The sequence below is a fragment of the Macaca fascicularis genome, chromosome 10 (genome assembly GCF_037993035.2).
Source record: "Macaca fascicularis isolate 582-1 chromosome 10, T2T-MFA8v1.1".
Classification (NCBI taxonomy): Eukaryota; Metazoa; Chordata; class Mammalia; order Primates; family Cercopithecidae; genus Macaca; species Macaca fascicularis.
In genome coordinates, this window is record NC_088384.1 from 78,030,265 (window position 1) to 78,049,744 (window position 19,480).

The following is a 19,480-nucleotide window of genomic DNA, read 5'->3' on the forward strand; positions in this document are numbered from 1 at the left end:
GATTAACAAGACAGACATACAAATTTATTTAATGTAAGTTTTACGTGACAAAGGAGCCTTCAGAAACAAAGACAGAAACAGAGATAACTGTATAGTTCTATGTTTAGTTTTGATAAAGAATGGATAGTCATATAGAAGCATGATTAGACAAAAGTGGTTATGATATAATGGTCATGAACTGGGGGGAACTAAGAAGTCTCTTTAGATTCTTCTTGGCATCTTTGTGTTATCATTTCTTTCCTCCAGGTATAAAGTGGGATACCTGTCACATGAAGTTGTCTCAGGAAAGAAGGTCAGAGATTGACCTTCCAGCTTCTGCAGTTTTCTCAATTTCCTTTAGCTCAAAATACTCAGTATGTCAAGGTGCCATGTTTTCAGGTATTGTGTTCTGAGCCCTGGCAATTTAATTCAATCTGCAATAATCAGTTTTCAAAGAAATTAGAATACAATGAAGGAAGTACAACAGCTTCCTAAGAGAAGAACTGAGTTGCTTCAAAAGATTGCTTGGATGTGGGTTGTTTGCCTGTTGCAATTCCCTTGGAAATGACATCTGAGTTCCTATGCCAGTCCTTCAAAATCCTCTAGAACACGTCAGGGAGCTGAAATTGTATTAAAAGTACATAGTTGTCCATGACTGAGGTTTTCCAGCCTGATAATCCCTTGCCATTCACCTTTAGATTGGTGCAGGCCAGGCTCAAGCTAGGGAGCAATAATGGTACAGAAGGGCTCAGTGGCAGAAGTGGAACCTATCTACACGTGATGTCCTCTGAGGGGTCATGTTCTTAAGTGCGTAGTAAGTCCACCCCTGGCTTAACAATATTTTGATCTTTCCGAAACAGAAGATAGTTTGTATATTAATCTTTTTAAAATTTCAATAGGTTTCTGGAGAACAGGTGGTGTTTGGTTACAGGAATAAGTTCTTTAGTGGTGATTACTGAGATTTTGTACACCCATCACCCAAGCAGCATACACTGTACCCAATGTATAATCTTTTATCCCTCACCCCACTCTCACCCTTTCCCTTGAGTCCCCAAAGTCCACCATATTATTGTTATCCCTTTGCATCTTCATAGCTTGGCTCCCACTTATGAGTGAGAACATGTGTACATACATATTAATCATTTTTATAGTAGTGAATTATAGAAGTGACTGCTAGAAAGAAATTTTTTTGATAGCATGCAAGATATATCAACCTTTAGAGAGAAAAAAAAAAAATATATATATATATATAGTGTTTGTGGTAGGAGGATACAGAAGCCTGAGGAAAGGAATGTATAATCTAACCGGGTTTCTCTCTTTCATAAATAATAAACCCATTTTAATAGAATTTGGTTTTGACATATCATAAATATGCTCCAGAGTAAAAATCATCTTCTTTCTTATCTTTTATGCCTCTGAAATAAAGTACTTCTGTTCTTACTAAGGGGCAGTAAAGAGCAAAGAGTATTTTATTGCTACTGAGAATTTAACATAAACAGAGTTAACATCATCAGCCCTAAAGAATATAAAAGTTCTGAGAAATAAGAAGATTAGGCCATCCTGGGATACTTGTAAATGAAAGACTCTAAGGGTTTTTTTCCCTCTCTCAGAAGTAGAACTTGTCACTGTTTTCAAGGACAGAACTAACAGAATACATGGTAGATGTCTATACTTTACCATGCAGAAAAGCAACAACTTCTCCCTTAGTAGGAGGTGGTAGCCATATGCAACAATTTTCAGGGATAATTCAGCCCTTTTTGCTCTAACAGTAGTAGTTCTGAGAAGGTCTGGGAAAATAGAAAACAAAAGGGCAACATGCACAAAATAAGTACAGTTTCAGGTAGAGGTCACAGATTATTCCATACTGGTCTCTCCTGGATCTTTCAAGGTGTTCTTAACCCAGGGCTCCCTGGTCACAGAGGACCCCTGTCTTTAAAAAGTCCTGGGGTTCCAGAGTGGGGACCATGAGATTGGAGGCTTAGGTTGACCTCTTCCTCAGCTTAAGTTTCTTTTTTGCAGGAATACTCTTTGAGTTATTTCTGTTTAGCCAAGATGGGAACTCAAGCTGGGAGCATAGGGGAAAGACTAGAGAATCTTTAGGTCCCTGGATTTGCCTTAGATTATTGGTTCTTAAAGTATGGTACCCTGACAGCAAACATCACCTGGGACTTCTTAGAAATGCAAAATCTCAAGCCCCATCCAGACCTAAATCAGAAACTCTGTGGGTGGGGTCCAGGAAACCATGGGGTATCCAGCTAGCCAGGTGATTCCAATGTAAGCTAAAGTTTGAGAAAACAGCCTTAGATCAAGTCTCCAGCAAAAAAGGAAAAAAGGAGGAAGAGGAAAATGGTCTTTAAATGTTTATCCAGCCCAGCCCAATTTACCAGGAAAAAGAGGCTGGTTAAGTATTTGGAACTAAAGCTTGGGTAAGTAAGAAAGACAGCCCATTTGTCTACAATGCATACTTTTCTCAGGAAGTCCATGGGAAACTGAGCTTATGGAGATTCTGAAGGCCAGTACTTGCTTTCCATCCAAGACCAAGAGTAGACACTGAGGGCTTGAAGTAAATGAATAATTTTCTCAACCATTTTTTTTTCAAGCCTCATCCTTAAGAGTTAAGTAAGAAGAAACCAGTTAAGAATGACAAGCAACTTGAGGAAAGTAAATAAAGGGTGACTGAGTCATAACCAAACACTCAGCCAACACAACATCCCTTCAATCTGCAATGCAGACTTCGCAGCCACTTAAATAACTTCAAGCAGTTACCTCTTTTGGCCCAAACCGTTATGCTCCGTGTTAACTACAAGCTATGAATGCTAATATTTCTCCTAAGAACTCAGAAAAAAAAAATTGGGTAAGAGTCACCCAGCAAATTCCTTTAAGTTTAAGGAACTGCAACTGACAAATGACCTGAAGAGAAAGATTATGTTAAAACACAAGGATTCCAGAAGAAATGTGCTCTCCGCTGTACTGGAAAGCAGCATCTTGCCTCACCGCCTTTCCCTTTACATTCTCCTCTCTGGATTCATCGGAATTGATTCCTTGCCCCCAGTACTGAGCATTTTGCACATTTCTCTTTTCTTCTCATTTACTAACTTACTGGTTATTTACTCCCCTAAACTTACTGGTTATTATTTAGAGAAACTGGATCAGGCACCACTCTGTATTTTCACTTAAGCACCTCGTACTTCCCCTCTTTGAAAAACTCACCACCCTACATGGTAAACAGCTATTTGTTTATCTGTATCGTCACTATATGATGACTTCTGTGAAGGCTGGGGCCTTTTTTGCTACTATAGTGTCCAGTATACAGCAGTAAACAATGAATGAATGAAAGAATGAATGTATGAATATCTTATTATGTGGAGGAGCTCCCAACCAATCCCCAAAACAAATCAAGGCAGAAAGGACAATGGACTCTTCTCTTATACAAATACACACTTTATCTTTCCTTCCCGCCCTTCCTTTCTCTCTCCCTCCCTCCCTCCCTCCCTCCCTCCCTTCCTTCCTTCCTTCCTTCCTTCCTTCCTTTCCTTCCTTCCTTCCTCTCTTTATCTCTTTCTCACAGAGTCTCTCTCTGTCACCCAGGCTGGAGTGCAGTGACTTCTTTCCTTCCTTCCCTCCCCCACTTCCTTCCTTCCTTCCTTCCTTCCTTCCTTCCTTCCTTCCTTCCTCCTTCCTTCCTTCCTCTCTTTATCTCTTTCTCACAGAGTCTCTCTCTGTCACCCAGGCTAGAGTGCAGTGACTTCTTTCCTTCCTTCCTTCTTTCCCTTCCTTTCTTCCTTCCCTCCCTCCCTCCTTCCTTCCTTTCTTCCTTCCTTCTTCTTTCCCTTTCCTCTTTCCTTTCCATTCTGTTCCATTCCATTCTTTCCTTTATTTCCTTATTTCTGTCTGTGTCTCTATCTCTCTCTCTGTCTCTCTCTCTCTCTTTTTCTTTCTTTCTTGAGTCTCACTCTGTCACCCAGGGTGGAGTGCAGTGGCATGATCTGGGCTCACTGCAACCTCTGCTTCCCGGGTTCAAGTGATTCTCCTGCCTCAGCCTCCTGAGTAGCTAGGATTACAGGTGTGCACCACCACACCCGGCTAATTTTTGAGTTTTTAGTAGAGACAGGGTTTCGCCATGTTGGTCAGGCTTGTCTCAAACTCCTGGCCTCAGGTGATCTGCCTGCCTTGGCCTCCCAAACTGCTGAGATTACAGGAGTGAGCCACTGCGCTCAGCCCAAATACACACTTTAGTACCATTTCTGCGTATACCTGCTTCTCTCTCCAGTATCTTGAAATGCTGTTCACAATGTTTTGTTCTCAACTCACACCCTGCTGCCTGCCTGCTGCAGGCTAAAATCAGGCCTGTAGAACGAGTTTCCATTCTTTACTAAGTTTGACAGCCTCAGTTGTGCCTATAAATAATTTCTAGAAAAAACATCCCAACCACACCTCTACGGCCTGAACCTCTGATCTCCTTAGACCCTCTGACCACTGTCCCTTAGTAAGGGCTATTCAGATTGGCACCTAGGTCCTCACTGGTGGGGCTTGACCCTGGACATGTCCTCTTGAGGTGTGTGGTGTTCTTATCCCTAGAGACTGTCTCTTTAGAGGACACCTCTGGGCAGCTCATAAGGTCCTCCTGTCTCTTATGCCCAGTCCTCTGTACTTTGCCCTTCATTTGCCCTTGAACTGCCTGCCACAATTATTAGGCAAAACATCGCCAACATGAATCATATATGTCAAGAGGGAAAGCTCTTTTTAGAAGCCTGATTTTGCCTGAATTATTGGACTATTTCAAAGGAAGATTTTTATTTTATCTTCGCTTGAATAAGCTCTCTGAAGGTTGCCTCAGGCGTGAGTATGGAGTAAGCCTGAGGATTGTAAAATCAGACTTCACAAAAATGGGCAAAGTGCTCTGGAAAGCAGCAGGCACAAATTCAAGGACTCAAGGCATCCCTTATTTTAAAACTATTTTCTGATTAAAATAAACACACACACAACGAGTTCTTCAATTTAATCAAAATTCCTTGTATTTAAAAATTCTCCAAGCTACTTTATAAATAGGTCTTTGCTATTATTATACAGGAGTCATAAGAAGAGGATAAAGCCTAAGACCATGCATATTAGAACTGAGCCCAGACCATAGAAGGAGAAAATAAAACATTCCTCCTCAAGTTTTCAAGCTTAAGGATATCCGAAATCAACAGTCTTCATATGTTCATACACACAGGGGTACTGCCCCATGACCTGAAAGGAACCTTTAGTCAAAAAAATGTCACCTACATAAATCTCAAATCTCACACAAGGTCATTTATCTCCTTATGTGTCCAAAATTTTTCCACCTGAAGTCCAAAAGCTTAAAGTAAGTACAGAGATGGAACTAATAAAATAAAGATAGTGAGAAAAAAAATTACATGGAATTCGAGGTTTGGGGAGGTTGATTTAATTTTTTTATACATGCACATTATTTTCAAAATCTCTAAACCTTTCTTCCTCTTTGTCTTTTTTATGCACAAAAAATACATCCAGTCTGAAAGGAAAAGGAAACAAAATCCTTAATCTCAGTTAGCTTATGTTAAAAGTGTTACCTTTTCAGACCCCTCCTCCTCAGGTTTGGCATTATTAATTAACTACTACTTCAAATAATGGGAAATCTACTGTGCAAATTGGTTTATGTAAGTGAGGCTGCATATTAAAACTAGCTGTAAATATTAGATGCTGTCTTTGGCTTTGTCTGATAGACCAGCAGGGAGAGTGGAGTTGGAATTGAGTCTATTTCATTCACATCAGAAATGCCAGCAATAACATTCACACAACTTGAAATAAATCTAACTTGACATTGGAAAAGTGAATTAGAAAGATACAAAGTTTATGGTTTTATAAGTAATTTGACCATCTTTAAAATGAGTCGGCATTTGATTATATATTACACTGTTTCCACAATTAATATTAAATTAATATGAGCTATATAGCATGCTGGAATGGAAACAGAAGGGCAATTGGAGATGAAAGACCTGCATTCCAGCCCCAGCTCTGTCCCAACTAGGTGTGTGATCTTGAGGAAGACCCTTAACCCTTTGAGCCTTAGTATCCTTGTCTGTAAAATACAGAGGCTGAAACAGTAATTTATCTGATGCTTTCTTAGCTTATATTAGTTTGATCTCTGTGATGCCAAAAAAACATTAGTTTGATTAAACATTATTTGAGCTCCTGTGACATATAAATGTTATTTAAGAACCATATATATCCTGCCTGAAATATATTTCCAAAAATGAAAAAATGAATGCCACATTCAGATGGGCCAAGTAATATTTAAAACAATGCATTACTATTGTGTATTAAAGAGTAACTGACAGAGTAATGACATAGTGGCATTTCTAGAACAACTCTTCAGTATCAAAGCACACTTTCAAGATGCCAAATCCTTGCCCAATTCTTGTAAGGTCAACAGTCTTCAAATAATTGTCCCTTTCATAAGATGGGTGCTTTTATTGGATTATTTTAAAACATGTTTGCTGCCATTGCTTATATAGAAACTGAAAAACATCCCTCACTCTAACAAGGCCCAGAGGCAATAAGAAGGATATCAAAGGTCAGAGAGTTGGATGTGAAGCAATTCCCAAGAGTTCACATGGTGTTTTATTTTAGCAAATTTCTTTACCTTCTAATTCAAACCATATCCACAGGCAGGGAAAGAGAGAGAAAATGGAGCTTCTTTAACTAAATTCCCTGCCCCTTGTTAGACAAATCCTTGCTTTTCCCAAGTGTCAGTACTAACAAACAGTTACAAAATTGCTTTGGTCCTTGTGTCTGCAATCAATTTGTTTTGTTGTTGTTGTTGTTTGCTTGTTTTTTTCTGAAGGGATAAAGTTTGATCCAGCATATTCTAAAATGCTACAAGACTCCCAGCAAGTTTCAAAGACACATCAGAAAGAACTCAATGGCCTGACCTGGAGACCAGGAGGATGACATTCTCATTAGGCAAGAGATGCTGAACTTTCTGCAGTAATGAGAAATGAAAGTCACCACTCTGCTCTAAAAGCTTATGCTAGGGGCTATTTACCACTGACATGACACACTTCTAGAAGCTCTCACAATAAAGGCACCCAGCATCCATTTACTGTTTCACCATTTACCAACTATTTTTACATATTCTCTTGAAGTTAGAAATCTTAACACAACTGGAAAAACGTGGAAAGTAAAGCTCAGAAAGCTTAGAATCCCTCAATTATGGTAGAACTATTAATAGAATTTAACAAACCTTTTGACCGAACACCCTCATTGTCTGATCTTGGTTCTCATGACGAAAGTTCCTTAATTTTAAGTAAAAAACACTCTAAAGATATGGCCTCCAACCAAAATGAGGGGAACTCATCCTTTCCTGGGACTGTATTTAAGCTGCTTTAATAAGGGGTAGTTAAATCAAAAATAAGGATTGCTTCAATAAAAGACATGCCCACATTACTATCAGTATCCAATTTCCCACTTTGAAATGACCTGAGGACAGAGATCCTGGTAACCTCAGCATCAACATCAGTAAATATTTTATATTATCAAAAAAAAAAAAAAAAAAACCTGAAAATTTCAAGTTTCTTTTTTAAATTCCCTTATAAAATCATTATTCACTTTAGATAGATCACTGTGTCTTTAAATCCTGGCTTTGTTTGTAGAGTGTTCCAAATATGATTGAGAAAACTTAGTTTTGGCCAGGCGCGGTGGCTCAAGCCTGTAATCCCAGCACTTTGGGAGGCCGAGACGGACGGATCACGAGGTCGGGAGATCGAGACCATCCTGGCTAACACGGTGAAACCCCGTCTCTACTAAAAAATACAAAAAACTAGCCGGGCGTGGTGGTGGGCGCCCATAGTCCCAGCTACTCGGGAGGCTGAGGCAGGAGAATGGTGTGAACCCGGGAGGCGAAGTTTGCAGTGAGCTGAGATCCGGCCACTGCACTCCAGCCTGGGCAACAGAGCGAGACTCCGTCTCAAAAAAAAAAACAAAACAAAACAAAAAAAACTTAGTTTTATAAAAACATCACAATCTAGCCACTTAGGCCATGCCATTAATTGGTCTACAATGCTATTTTGGGAATTTTTGTAGGGATTATTTTAATAAAATCAATGTTGCTGCCTATATTTAATACTGGTGAAATCACAAGTATGATTAAGCCATTGCATATATATTTTGATTTCTATTCTGCCCTATTTGAAACCAACCCCCAAGGTAAAACAGGAAAAGAGATAAGATTCAAGTGTGACAATTGCACGAATAATAAGTTAAATTGAGTTTTGTGGACAAAATAGCTACTGTCACTAAATTAATTATTGTGCTCTGAAGTTTTTCAGAGAAGAAAGCTTATAATCAAGGTATATTTTGGCCATCTATGTTACACCTTCCCATGACCAATTTTTGTGAAAAAAGGAGAAAAGACTTTGCTGGATACCCTTATTTCCTAACTGTCAACTCACTGTAAATATCTTAAAGTATGGAATCTAGCATATATATTCTGTTCAAAATATGCCTTTTTGAGTAGCTGAACCTTTTGGTCTTCAAGCTCAATGTTCTTATGTTGGTCCTGATCTTTCTTAACCTTTCTAGAATGTAACTCCCACCTTCGGCCTGATCCTCTTTCCACATGTGGCCATCCCTCCAACTCCTCTGTCCTTTATCCTTTTTGGCTCTCAGTATTCTCCCTCCCAGGGCAATCTTATGGTATTGCTCTTCTCCTCACCCTTCCAAAACTCCACTCCCTGGTTTTCAGCAGCCTCCTAAGATATCTCCACCAGTGCTCCCTCCAGTATTGCAGATGTCCAAATATGTCCTGAGCTGGACTCACTGCTACAAAAGGACTGCTTTGAAGAATGAGCCATATTATCAAGATCGATGTAAAAGTGAGCAATGCAAAGATCGTAGAAGTTAAAAAAAAAAAAAAAAAACAAAAACAACAACTACAGGACAAAAGAAAAAGGCCTTTTTATGTGAAAAACATCTGAACTTTTGGTGAACTCCAACCTTAACAGGCTAATGGTGAAGAGGTACTTGTTGAAACCTTAACGCAGTGTTAGGAAGGTCACTGATCAAGGGCTATAACAATATTAATGAACTTTCAGATCCTAACATTGCTTAGAGTATTTTGTACATTTCTGTGCCACAATTTTAAGAACCATATCAACAAAATACCAGAATGTTGAAGAATATGAAAGTTATAACATTTAAGCAACAGTTGATAAAAGACAATCCTAGGGATTTCAGACTTAATCTGAGCTCTTCCTGTAATAGAGTGGGAACAGAGGCCAAGAAACCTTAGGTGAGCTGGGCAAGGAGCCACAATCCTGCTGGTGGAACTGCAACAGAACCACATCCTTGAACTGCCAGTCCAAAACCCAATCTCACTGGTGCAGAGCGAAAACATGCCTTTGAAAAATTGTGTCTGTTCTTTAGTTTAAAAATATGGAAATTACTGTTGTTTGCCTTAAGGGAAAGAAAAACATAAGAGATCAGAAGAAATGAGATATAAGATTAAGCCATGAAATGCAGATAAATCATGCATACTCTCTTTCAAGAAAGTTCCCATCTCTTCTGCTTTATATCACAAAGTAATTTTATTAAGGTTTTATGGAAAGGTCACTATTGCATTTCTGTAATATTAAAATCTATCTTAGCATACAGAAATCCCTCATGAGCCTGAAATATTAGTTCAAGACTAAGTTTATTAAGGTTTTGGCATGACTCAATATTAACTTTCTCCAAATATTACAACCATTTTCAAATCAGATAAGCAGTGGGATATAAAACTGTGGCTCATAAAAATAAAATCAGGAAAATGGAATCATTGCTTATTAGTTCTTAGAGATTAACTTTATACTTTAAAATTGTGAGGGAGCTTATCAAAACAGTTCATTCTGTATTGGTACTTTCATTTCACAAAAGAATCAGACAGAAACATGATTAAGGTCTTTGTAGCATATATCAAAGTAAACCGATATTTTAAGACAAATTCAGTTCAAGTACCAGTAATAACTTTAGTTATCTTCATAATCCCTTCTGTTTCCTAATACTTTCATCCATGAGTTGAGTGATGATTAAACAGAGAAATGCCTGGTATGTCAGTGCTTGAGTCAGCTGGGTCTGATACCTCAGGTTTTCTAACTCATATATTCCAGAAAAGGTATAAAGTTTATCTGACAGAAACAGATAGCAGACACCTGTTACTTGGCAATGCGTGAATTTATTGTCATGATTTTTTTTTAAATAAAATGTTCACTGTTAACAAACATGCTGAAAAAGTATGATGCTCCCTGGTGAGGAAAAAACAAACAAAAAAAACCACTACCTGAAATTCACAGAGCATCCACTATCTCAAAAGATCACGCATAAATATGGTATTCTTTGACCCACAGATTAGAGACCTGGCAAGAGATTGAAGAAGTTGTTTGGCTCACAGCCAGGTGTCCAGGAAGGTGACCATGGAAATCTTTCTGGTTATTTGACCATACAGATCCTAGGGGATGGAAAGTCTATATAAAGATACTGATGGCTCTTCAAAATTCCCTCCTACCAGATCTCAGGTCTCTTTCCTTCGTTTAGTTCTCTGTAGACTTCAGCAGTTGATTAGAATCCTCTATCCATGAGGTCATGACTCAGAATGACCTCACTGGCATGATCTTAAAATACTGTGAATCCCACTGTATGTTGTGGTTATGTTTGAACCTAGATGTAGTACCTCAAGATACATTCTTAGTTCTCTGCAGAATATTATGTGACATTCTTAAGCTTAAGTAATTGGCCACACAACTAGCATTTTCTCTCTTGGCCTCATGGAATAAAACACTGGTCCTGAGACAAAAGGCTTTAGGTCTGAAGAAATAGATGTAAACACTGAAGCAAAACCAGAAGCCAGAGAGCCTTCCCTAATTATTACCTTCCAAACCTAAATCTGTCTCTTCCACTATACCCATAACCACCTCCTCATATGATAAATACAAACTTTGGCAAAACTTTTACAAAGAAGTATGTAGGTTTATGGGTGGAGATATATCCCAAATGTGTTAATTATATTTTAGCCTATTTGATTGTTGATAAACTACCTAATTATAGGCATCTATGTCCAAGAATTTAAAAGTAGATGGAAAAAACCCTAAAACTCCTAAACTCCAGGCTAATTTCAAATACCCACCAACACACACATTTACACAAGATATCTTACATTTTCATGAGACACATGAATTCCTTTTAATGGCAAAGTGCATTCCATGTGAAAAGAACCAATTTTAAGACCTGTATCAACGAATAACTATGAAGCCGAAAGAGAATCTCACAAACTATATTTCAAGGAGTTTCTCCATCTGAAAACAGACATGCCTATAATGTCACTTTGCAGGAGGCTCCCAAGATAAAAGAGATGATGCCTACACATTTATGGCATTGTTCTATTTCACAACAGACATGGACACTATTTTCACTGCTGTACAGCATTCTAACCCCTGCAAGTAAACACTGGCATTGACCCTGTTCTGGCTGTTCACTTGCTACCTGGAGCCATATTTACTCTGGTCTTTAGTTTACCAGACAGTAGAATGTTCCATCAAGCTTTTCTAGGATCTAAAACATCTTTTTTGCTTATTTTGTTTATGGCCCCAAAGCATGCATTTGTTGATCATGTATTTTCAAAATTTTCTCCAGCAGAACTGTTTACCGGGTCACACAGAGTAACAAATATATCCTCTGTAATGTTTATTTACTTTCCTGAGAAAGAAGAACCTCAGAAAGCTGTTCTATAATGCAGTAATAAATAAGCATGTACTCAAGCATATCAATTTATTATAAAAGAGGGCCCCTAAGCGGGTTTCTAGATTTCCTATGAATTCTAGTATGAGAACTATACTATGCTAAAAAGAACTTAGTAAGTCAGGCTTTATTTAGTAAATCAGGCTTTATTTACTAAAGGCCACAGAAAGTAAAAATGATAATTCAATTTTTTCTTTGACTAAACAATGCACACCACAGCCCAGTATTAGTCACATGAAACCAATAAGTTGGCTCTAATCAACTTATCTTGAAAATAAACAAATGTGTTCATAACAAGGCTGGTTTGCCCTGGTTAAAATAATGCCATTAGAAACTGACTATAATTACATTTTTAAAATGCTAAAAATTTCTAAATTGTTTACATTTATTACAATATGTTACTTTTGTAACAAATTTTTAAAAAATATTCCTAGCACACTTACACAGAAAGTTCCTTGTTTTTTTGACGGTTTTCTTTGCAGAAAATGAGTTTGTAAAAATAACATATCTTCATGCAGCATGTTTTATCATGCTGAAAGTGAATGTTCTCCCCTCCCTTCAGCATCCTCCCATTTATAGTCCTGTAACATCAAGGCCATTGTAACTTAAATAACTGCTTTTTCATTTATAACATATAATGAGTTGGGTCTTATTGAAACAACTTAAGCAGAGCTCTAGACCTGGTTTAACAACGAATCCTTTTGAGAACCTAAATTATAATAAAGCACTACATAAATATGGAACATGTTTTTTAAAGGATTATGTCTGGTAAAATGGCAAGAATTACCAGCAAATGCTGTATAGTCTATTTATCTTTGATCTATTTATCTATTTCCTGTGGAAGAAGGTGTTTCTATACATGTCATAGATACTGATGATTAGCAAACACAGAGTCAATCTTGGAAGCAGATTTTTCACAGGGTGGAACAAGGTGAGAAATTCATTTAATGTTGGAGGAGAGGGACAAAAAAGATCATACATTTCCCTCTCCTCTGTCTCTTTCTTCAAACCCATATAATTCTCTATATCTTTGGTTCTTTATCCTTTCTTCACAGGGCTCCTCATCTCCCTTGGAATACAAGCCAATCTATACAATACGCTGTATAAGACCTTATATAATCTAGCCTTATATCTCCCTGCATTCATCTCCTATTCCTTTCCCATGCTCACTTGACTCTAGCCACACGGACTTCCTCCTGTACCTCATAGAGGCCACTTGCAATTCTGCCTCAGGGCCTTTGCGGATACCATTACCTCAGTTTAGACCATTCTTCCCTAAATATCGGCATGGCTTACTGCCTAAATGTCACCATATCTAAGATGCTTTTCCTGGCCACTCAGAGCAAAATGGCATCTCACCACCACCAGGATCTTTCTTCTTACCTCCTAGATGTTTCTACGTAACACACACCAACAATTTGATCTCTGATCCTTTATATATCTTGTTTGTGTTTTCCTCTACCAGAGTAGTGACTTATATATTTTGTTTTCTGCTGTGTTTCTGTCACATAAATATATGGGACACATAGTGGGTGCTCAATATAGAATTGTATAGAATGAATGAATGTGTCCCTCTTCTGACTTTTCTCAATGAAGGAATTAACAGAGGAATCCATACATGACAGTGGCCTTAAGTGTTGGTGACTCAGGGATAGAAAACAATTAAATGGAACATTAAAAAATATAATAGAAAGGGAATAAACTAGGACATTAGGGTTAAATATAGCCTCTTTTTTCTTTATCAAGGGATGATTTATTATTTCACTGTGTCCCTGCTAAGCTAGATACTACATAGAATTCAATAGTGGATAAGACACAGACTCTATCCTAACAAACTCAAATCCAGCAGAGTAGGTAGACTATTCAACATAAGCAAAAAAAATATTTTACAGGAATTTAGAACCAGGAGAGATGACCCCTGCCCAGGAGAGAAAAGGGTGGAAAGGCCTCCTGGAGAAAGCTTCTGAGCTAGGCCATAAAGGATAAGAATCCTTATGTGAAATGCAACATGTAATGTTGAGACTATAAATGATCAGCAGCTAGACATCATCTTGCTTCTGAAACCTTAAAGTACTTCATAAAACCATCCCCCAAACACCACCTATGAGATCAGCCTTCAGTCACATAAGGGTTGAAGATAGAAATTCATGGTGTCTTTGAATACGGCTAACTCTGAAAGGCCTCAGTGGATTTTGTTAAGGGAAAATAAGTGAGACAGAACTCTGTCATGTGAGACAAATGTAATACATAATTGCATACAGGGCTTTATTTACTTACCATCCTCCTTTGCATGCAGCCTCAGTTGGGGGCAGGGGTAGAAGGAGGAGCAGGTATATGACTAGTTCAGACCAATGGCTTCTCCCTGAAGATGAAGTGTGGCCCTTCTCGGGGGATATATTTACTGCTCCTTCTCCAGGCATGGTAGACCATTGCCAAGCATGACCTGAAAGTATTCCCCTCCCTTGATCACACTCCTTTGTAATATGACTACACAGCTTCTCCCATCAAGATATGAAGACTGTTGTTCTACATGGATATTGAATATGAGTTTTAGACATGCGACTTGCTTTGAAACAAATCAGAGGCATGAAAAGTACTTGTATGTTGGGGTTTTCCTTCTTGTTCTCTTTGAAACCCTGAGATTATTGTGTTTAAAAGGTTAAGAAAACCTATTGGAAGATGAGAGGCCACATAGAGAGAAGTCTCAGTCAATCCAGTCATCCCGGCTAAGGCCCCAGATATGTGAGTGAGGCTATCCTAGGTTATTCAACCTGAGCCAAGCCAGCCATGGCCAGAAAAACCACCCAACAAATACAGAGAAACAGAGAATTGTGAGAAATAACACATGTTTAAAAAAAATTCTACAAAATTTGAGGGTGGTTTGTTACACAACAAAAGCTAACCTATATACCTGCTAAAATAGGTTGAATCGGATGACAGATCTCTGTGGGTCTCTAGTGAGTAAGTGGGCACTGTGATTATGTTATATAAATGATATTATTTAAGAGTATTAAGGAGATACAGGGAAGAAGAGAGGAAATCCAAAAAAAGGTAGGGAGAGGAAGCAATTAGAAACTTGCAAAGCAGTCCAGAGTGTGAGTATGGGGGTATAATAAAATTAAAGTAAACCATCTGTGACTCTAAAGTACATAGAACTGTAACATCACTTTTCTGGATGACATTAATTATTGTGAACACAAATATGTCAACCTTATTGTGAGCAACCTGACAGAGAAATGTTTATATCCTATTTTTCTCTGAATCTCTCCTACCTGCTTTTCTAAAGCCTATACCTAGAAGAGAGACTGGTACTATAACAGATGATTAGAGAATCTTTGATGAAGGAGTGAATAACTGAATGAAGAAAGGAATGCCTTGGTCACCATGCCCTGTGGTAACAAGGTTGTGTGTCCGCATTTTGTTCTATATCTCTTTTGATGCCAGGCTTTGTTTTCTCCCAAACTGTTCCTGTTTATAGCTCCTATTCTCTTCAGAGGAAGGAACAAGGGAAAGATTATGTGATACATAAGGATCAGTAGGCTCTGAGTGAGGGCAGCTGGATTTTATAATAGCATTTTATAGCAGGGTCTGTATACTAGCCATTTACAACATTTGGCTGTATTTTTCACTTCTGGATGTTTTACTTTTTGTTTAACTTGGACGGCTGATATTGTTAGTAAGCTGATATCTAGATAAATAAAGTAGTCATGGAATATTTATTGAAATTTTAGAGTGTGTTTAATTCTTCAATGCAAATTTTTTTTCAATTAAACTAAATAAGAAGGAACAATATCAGCCATCTAACTACAGACAATTTTCCAGGGAACCTAAAATATAACTCATTCCCAATTTAATTTTGCAAAATCATTCAGCTCCACATTTCAAACTAAATAGAAACTAGCATTTTAAATATAAAACCTACATGTGTTAGCAGTTTTAGGTAATAAAATGTTATATGATAAACCTAAGAGTAAAACATTTTAGAATACAATTGTGTTTTTATATGTATTTTGCTTTACAGTTCAGTTGAATTACTTTGAAACTCTCCTAATCTGGAGTGTTTTCATTCCATCGTTTTAACCTAATATACAATGACTTATTTTAAATATTTTAATATGCCTAGCCTACAGACCCGGCTTGCAGTAAGAAAAATATTGTTCCAAAATTTTATTTTACATGCATAATATCACTTGCTAATTAACATATTATTAATAGTAACATTTTAAAATGATTAAACGACTTCTAATACTGCATTCTAAAATGTTCTTTCACATCGAATCTGTACAGAGACTTTATGTGACGGTGCTATTATTGTGTCTGTTTTGCAGTTAGGGAAATTAAGCCCTCAAGCAATTAAATCACTTTCCAAAGTCACAAAGCTACTGAATGGTGAAGCCAATATTTGAATAAGGTAGCCTCATGACCGGGTTAGCATACTTAACTGTCAAGAAATTCTGCTCTCTCTCAAAAATTTAATAGAAAAGCTCTTTGAAAAAGTGAAGTTCCTAAGAAAGTTTGAAGCATGATTTAATATGGGAAACTAATTCCAGAGAAACTTTCAAAACAGCATTTATTACATAAAATGTGGTATACCTCTTTTTTTTTGTTTTTTTTTTTTTTTTGAGCAGATGTTTCTTTGCCCTAAGCTAAGAGTCTCCTTCCTGTCTCCTTCCTTTGCTGAACTATAATACAAATATGCCTCCAGGCACTGTTATTATGAACACATGTTCAGCATACAGAACCACATTTCTGATACACTACCTTCTGCTGCGATTTACGCTGGATTTAATAGCTGGATTTACTTCAGCATGCTCAGTAAGGACTGTATCTCCCTCGAATTCAGTATTTCCTCACAGAGTGAAATTTCACAAAGAAAAGATGCAACCAAAGACAAGAACAGCTGATGCGAAGCAGGCTAGGTTCACAGTACACAATCAGTAAGTCACAAACATAGGTGTTTGGCAGCACTGAAAATTCAAGCAAGGCAGGCATTAGTTTTCTTACCATTTTTCTCCCTAAGGAGAATGCTTTCCTGTTTGGTAACTTCAACTAACAGGGGATGAGAAACCCAGTGAAATTAGGATAGAGACACCCACCTCCTTTTCTTCCCTTCCCTTCTCCCCTGCCGCTCCATCTTTCAGATTAAAGTGGAGAACACAATATCTTTGTCCTTTGATAGGTCTTCCTGCCTTCTCTTCCCAACTTGGAAATCCAATGTGAAGAACCAGTGTTTTGAACCTTTACCCACAATCAAAATTCCACAGGAAATGGGAGGAGTATCAAAGGGCTTTGAAATTCAATGGATCTCCTTTCCAGAGGCCAGAAGGTCAGTGGCCCACTCAGATTAAACTTCTCAGCGAATATGACCTAAGTAGTTTATTAATCTTTATTCCTAGAAACCCCACAGCCCCTCTTCTAGTCAGAAGGCTGCTTTTTATGCAAGAGTCTTTTGGCTTCCAGCAACTGAACAAGTCAGTCCCCATCTTGGCTTATTATAGGTGCCTTGGCTTTACCATTTGTGAAATACAAAAGGGGTTGGCTGGCCAACAGCCAGTTTGTTCCTAGCAATGGAAAACATGAAACACCCTAAACTCCAGCAATAGGGTGGGGTAAAGTCAACTATCACAAAGCCAAATGGCAAAACAGTACAAGGCCATTAAATGTGACGATTCCAAAGAGCTTTTCGTAACATGGGTAGGTGCTGGTAGTATTATTTTAAATGAAAAGGTAGAATGCAATATATTATTTCAACTACTCAAAAAGAGGCACAGAAACAAAACACAAAAGACTTGAAGGAAAATATTCAAACGTTAGCCAGTGGTTTCATTGGGGTGAAGGTCAGCATTTTTTCCTTTTTCAACTTTTATGTACGTTCTAATTTTTAAAATATCTTACCTGGATTTAAAAAATAATCTTCAAGGGAGATTAAAATGATGATGAACTCTTTGGAAGTAAGTCAATTATTGATACCTCTAAAATACCTTTCATATATCAAATTTCAGCTGAATTTCCTGCTAGTCACTCTTCTATTTTCCCTATTGTTCTCTCTGCCTAAAATGAATCTTCTATTCCCACCTATCTCCCCATCTTCCAATCCTGTCTGTCCTTTGATGTCTGGCTCAAATGTCACTTCACCCCTTGAAGTTTTCTCTAATTCTCTCTTCCTTTAAATCCCAAGTACTTTATACATACCTCTCCAAGGCAATGGATATTTCTATCTAGCACAATAATTATTTCAAGCTCATGTCTAAGTCTGAAAGAAGCTTCAGCTGCATGAGAAACTGAATTCAACTTTTACACTCTGCATAATACCTTGAACATAGGAAGTATTCAGTGAACTCACAGATAAAGGAATACACAAAAAGGAATACATTGGCAAGCAAACTGTTTAATTTTAGGTTTAACTTTGTAATCTGTCCTTAGAAATCTTCCTATTCTTTAACCAAATAACATACTCCAAATTTTTCCCACAGTTTTATAAAGTTATTAGCATCTTGATTAACTGAGGCCATCCAACATACAACGTATCTGTCTTACCTAGATGTAACCACCCAAGAAAGGAAATACAGTAAAGTTTTTATTTAAAAACAAAAAACAAAAAAAGTCAATGGGGAGCTCCATGAGGGCAGGACCTGTGAATCTTTCATTTTTGTGTTCTCCTGGAACATGGTAAGTTCTCAATGCACATTTGTTAAATAAGTGAAGAGAAATGAATGAGTGAATGAACAGGCATTATGTGAGTGAGACAACCTAACCTAGTCATGGCCTGTATGGACCATGTCCATTCTATGTGTTGGTTGCCATCAGATACTCACAGTGATTGCTAGTTTCCAGGACCCTGGAAGCCCAGCACTCATATCTGCTCCTTGTGAGATCCAGTGCAGCTCCCTCAAACTGTAAGCTGAAGGTTATGATATCCACCTGAAGAGTCTTTTTTAGGGTAATATCAGATGAAACTTATGCATAGGGCCCAGTGTCTAGTAAAGCATGCCATGAGTTGTCATGAGAGAGCTCGCTGGAGTAACCATGGGTAAATTAATAAGCTAACATTTTTGTTTAAACCTTTTTCTAAAATTTAATTTTGGAACTTTGTAAAGATATTTTCTGTGCTTCGCTTGAGCAGAAGTACCTGAAAGTGTAGATTAACTCAGTTCCTGGATGTCCTGTCTAAGCAGTGTACACTCTTATATGCAATGCTGTTCTTATAAATCACAACTGGTCTGGAAACCATGCCAATAGAACATCAATACTAATTCTTTTCCAATTGGACTGCCATGAAATACAGCAGCATAAAAATGGCAAACTCCTGATTTACAGAGCATTTCAATTTGTAGTAGAAAGTTACTGACATGTATTAAAGTCTTGCAGTTCACAAGTCACCTCTCCCCTATCCACCAAGTATTGATAAACAGCTGTAACTGGGAGAGCTGTGCAACTGGAATTCTGTTTGCTCTGAACTTAAGCAAGCTTCTGTTCTCTATGTTCATATCTCTAAGAAAGCAACATGAAAACATTCACTCTGGGTGGCTTGTGAGATTTAATTGAATAAAAATAGCATAAAGTTACCTTCTAAGGCAATGTTGTTGTGGCTGCACATGGTCTTATAACTAAAACCAAGGTACTAGTCCTAATTTGTTTATTCTAAGGGAAATCACAGACACGGGGCAAAATGATCAAGTGACCAAAACTTTCAAAAAACAGTTTTATTTTATTGTTTCAAAACAGGAGT

At 37.7% G+C, this 19,480-nt stretch overlaps 1 protein-coding gene across 44 annotated transcripts in view; it reads right to left on the bottom strand.

Annotated features, from left to right (window-relative positions):
- PLCB4 (phospholipase C beta 4) overlaps positions 1–19,480 on the bottom strand; it is a 409,930-nt gene that overhangs the window by 183,358 nt on the left and 207,092 nt on the right. For 5 of the 44 annotated variants that reach the window (XM_074004792.1, XM_074004804.1, XM_074004797.1 and 2 more), the window contains exon 1: positions 16,848–16,969. The exons of the other annotated variants lie outside the window; for them this stretch is intronic. The gene's annotated coding sequence lies outside the window, so the exon portion shown is untranslated. Of the gene's footprint in view, positions 1–16,847; positions 16,970–19,480 lie in introns of those variants that run through there. 44 annotated transcript variants of the gene reach the window in all.